Source organism: Colossoma macropomum, unplaced genomic scaffold (genome assembly GCF_904425465.1).
Source record: "Colossoma macropomum unplaced genomic scaffold, Colossoma_macropomum, whole genome shotgun sequence".
NCBI classification, from domain to species: Eukaryota; Metazoa; Chordata; class Actinopteri; order Characiformes; family Serrasalmidae; genus Colossoma; species Colossoma macropomum.
The window spans coordinates 30,962,177-30,966,875 of record NW_023494805.1 but is presented as its reverse complement, the minus strand read 5'-3'; positions in this window follow the sequence as shown (position 1 = coordinate 30,966,875).

Here is a 4,699-nt window from a genome sequence, read left to right as displayed (position 1 = left end):
GTTTTGTTTCTAGATATTTTAGCTCGTTAGTTAGTTTAGCTACGTTAAAATGCTAAGCTACTTTTAGCGATTTCAAAATAACGACCGTTACTCTCGCGCGCCAGCGGTGACGTGTCTCTCTTGCGCGTGGAACCAGTTCCCGCTCATGGTGGTTATTTGTGTTAGCTAGTTAGCCAGCGAGCTAATCGGCCCGTTAGCAGATATCAGAGAGAAGCTGCCGCTAATGCTGTGAAAAAAAATCGTATTAACCCCCAGAGACCCGGGGCTACATGTCCATAATACATTTTTGTTCTTTTAAAACTGTTTTTAGGACGCTGAGTATGAGTAGTATGATTTTTTTTCTTTGGGGTCGATTCTGGGGGACCGTGGCACAGTTGCAATGGAGGAATTTTAAAGGTATTGTCACTTGTTTTAGTACAGTTTTATAAAATGTCTAGCTTTTTATTTAAGTATATAATGTTATATACACACAGAGGTGGGGAGTAACCAACTTACACCCTTAAAATACGTGTTCAAAAGTTCTATAGTAAAAGGAATGGCTCTATTTAGAACCATGAGTGCTAACCTGTATAGAACCATTCCATGCTTAAATGTTTCTTTGCACTGTGAAATTGTTCTTCAGACTGATGGAGAATGAGCTGTAACCTATGTGGTTCCATGTAGATGTCAAGCTTGTAGCAATAGAAGAACCCTTTTTGGTGCTAGATAGAACATTTTTGAAAATGCTGAACCATATAGCTACACATTCTCCATCAACGTGAAGAACGATTTCACCACGCAAAGAGCCATTTAAGCATAAAACGATTCTTTATAGCTAGAAATCTTGGTCCCAAATAGAACCGTTTCCTTTACTAGAAAACCCTTGAAGAATCTTCTTTTTAAAGAGTGTAGTTGCAGTTAGATATGTGTACTGAAGTAAATATATATATACATATCACTGTTGTCGGAAGAAAACCTTGTATCTCCATTTTTGACGTTTTCCAGTTTTTGACATAATAATATATTTTGTTCTTTTAAAACTGTTTTTAGGGAACTGAGTATAATTATTTATATAAGTATGATTTTTTTCCCCTTTGGGGTCAATTCTGGGGAAATGAAGCCAGCTAGCATAGTCGCAATGGAGGTTTGGAAGGTACTGTCACTTGATTTAGAATAATTTTTATAAAATATCTATCTATGTATCTAATTATATAACATTATATACACACAGATGTGCGTGGTAACCAACTTACACTCTTAAACATGTTTTTTCGTTCATGCTTAAATTGTTCTTTGCATGGTGAAATGGTTCTTCAGACTGATGGAGAATGAGTTGTATATGGTTCCATATAGATGTCATGCTTGTAAAGATGGAAAAACTCTATGCCCTGTGCTATGTATGAAAATGATGAACCTTATACAACTTATTCTCCATCAACGTGAGAAGCAGTTTTACCATGCAAAGAGCCATATAAGCATGAAGTGACGCTTTATAGAAATCTTGGTCCTAAATAGAACCGTCCTCTTTACTAAAGAACCCTTGAAGAACCATCTTTTTTAAGAGTGTAGTTGCAGTTACTCAGTTATGTGTACTCCAGTAAAGATGTGATAAATATATACTTTCTTGAGTATTTTCAAATGATAATGCTTTTACTTCTGTTGAAATAGTCATATTTGTGAGGAAAGTGAACTATTTTACACAGTTACATTTGAATCATTAACATTTGGTTACTAATTCCTTTTTTATATTTAGTTTTACTTGGCAAGTTTCTCAGAGTAAGCCTAAGTCTAGACTAAACTGGAGTCTTAATAGTGAAACACAACTGTCCAAGGCTTAATCCATGATGTTAAGTAAAGACTCTGTCCACTGGAGGCAGCATCTGTTCTACTTTGGAATTGGTTATACCTCTGATTTCTGAGGTTTATGATTTTATTTTACACTAAAAGTGCATCAAAAAGAAAAGAGTAGAGCCTAACAAACATCGCTCCATATGCTGTTCCACTGCAGTTCTGTAAATTACTTAGTACTTTAAAATAGTTTTTGACCTGCTACTCTTGTACTTCTACTTGTGCTTTGTGGAAAGCTACATGTGTTTTTACTTATGTCGTTATTTCACAGAAGTAATAATACTTTTACTTGGGTATGAGTTTAGGCTACTTTACCCACTTTTGCATACACATTATTTTACATGTAAGCTGTACATTAATATAATATTTTCAATTGTAAGATTAGATAAGATAATTCTTTATTAGTCCCACAACGGGGAAATTCTCAATTTGTAGTTGAATTCATATGCTATAAACATTAGGAATGCATTATAATATCCGAATCAAATCGTATCTGTAGATACTCAATATCAGACAGATATTTTAGATGATATATCAAACCAATATGACGTATTTATTGTTATCTGGAAGAGCAGAATGTCTAGATGAAGCTGGGCTATTATGCTAAAGTGTTTGTTTTTGTATTGCATTTGTAATCGGCAGATATTTATAACATCAAATATGGCATCTATATTTCTGATATCAGTGTATCCTTAATAAATTTAATAGATAAGACTGCACAAAACCATGCACTTTCAGGCATTCAAAACGCCTGATCCACATCATAAAGGTCTTGAAAATTGATAAACTGGCCAGGTGTGTTATGATGAGGAGGACTTTAAAATGTACAGTGCAGGGGGTCTGCAAGACCGGAGTTGGATCCATTTATTATAATATTACAATATTATAATGGAGTAATTGGAGTTGCTGTGTAATTAATGCTGAAAAGTGGTGTAAGTGTGTATATGATCATCTTTTATTTATTTGATGTAAATTTTTTTCACTAAACATGTTAGGAAAGAAGGAAAAACATATCATTGATCAAACGTGCTTAGAATTCTGCTAGATTTACAAGCAAGGATGGCAATAAGAGGCAGACATATTGTTTGACTTTTGGCATGCTGTGAAATTCAGAATATGAGTTTTTTCATCACAGATGATGCTATAATACTGTTTAGTGCAGGGGTATCCAGTCTTATCCCCAGAGGTCCTGGTGTGGCTGCAAGTTGTCGTTCCAATCAAGTGAGAGCATAAAATATTTGAAGACTGAGACCAGTTGATTAATCAAGTATAATCAGGTGTGCTGATGCTCGGTTAGAATAAAAAAAAAAATGGCATCCATCCTTTTGCAGATAAAACTGGGCACCTCTGGTTTAGAGTGTGGTTTGCTGGAGTGTAGTAGTTGTGTATGTTTATTTAGCGACATTTAGTCAGTTATAAATAGAGCACTTTAGAGGGTCTCTGAGGGGCAAGATATAAGATGTCTAGTTATCCCTCGGAAGTTATATGGATTGCTGGAATATGTAGTTTTAGTGTCATTTAGTCAGTTATAAATAGAGCGCTTTAGAGGGTCTCTGAGGGGCAAGATATAAGATGTCTAGTTATCCCTCAGAAAGTTATAGCTGATGCAGTGTTGAGTCATTACCAACAGAGGGAGTATCACGACCACTTTGCCTCCACCCAGAGTAAATAGATGATGAATAATTTCCTTAAATTTTCCTGGTTTTCCTGTAAACTGTAAAGACTAATGCTGGGCTTTTACCACAGTATGAAACATTCCTTCACATGTTCAAATTCTTTATTATAAGAAAAAAAATGCTTGTTTTTTATTCTTTGGTAACATTCTCTTTATTCAGTGCCCTCGATCTGGATAAAATTCACTTCATTTTATGCTCAGCATCCTGAGAAATGTATTCATACCAGATTTGTTCTTGTTTACAGGTGTGTCACAATTACTGGTGTGAATTTAGTACTTTGCGCACCCTCTCATTAATAAGATACGCACTGAATCTTTTCTTTCTTGTATGAATCTTTCTGTAGTGTTTAATGAGCCGTTGGGAAAATGTTCCTTATTCTTTATCGGCCTTGTAAATGGATCTAAGGACACTCTTCAAGGCAGAATATCTCCAGGTCTCTGAGTGTCCTTGGTCCTCCCTTCTGGACTTCCCTGCTCTTCCCCCAGGTTTTCATGTGAGTTTAGGACATTGGATTGGAGTAGCTATAACTACTACTATAAAAGCTTTATTTAAAACTATGCTTTGTACCACAGTCATTCTTAATGAATTAATGATGGCCAATTTTTGATCTAGTGACTTTGCTGTAAGATGTCCTCAAATTCAGAGATGCTATGTAACTTGTAAAGATTACTAGGGCCTTTAGAAGCAAACACTGTTTCAGAATCTTTTATCCAGCACCAAACTATACTGTATACTTCATTACTAACATATTCTGAATTGCTTTCATTTTACCATAGAAATTCTAGTAATTAAATTTCCAGTAGTGTTTAGCCTGGTCCATGTGCCGCATGCTCTAACTGTGAAGAGATCAGAATAGCAAAATATATATGTCGTTTCTCAGACAGATTAAGCACATTTCCAACTGTTTTGTCTGGTGTTGGTATATTGGTGTAGATGGGTGTCGGTTTTTTGTTGGGATATCAACAGAAAGTACTGGATCAGATATCAGAAGGAAAGACTGACCAGTCCAGTCTTCTAAGAGGTATAGCATGAAATAGCACTCATGCACATTGTGTGATGTCATGTTGTTAGCTGTGTATTTTTTCCTGTGGGGTAGTAATTAAAACGTGATAGTCTACCTTTAAAGCTCATCTTGAATGAAGTGATTCATTTAAAAATAGCACATTTTTAAGGTTAGAACAAATATTGGATCGGTA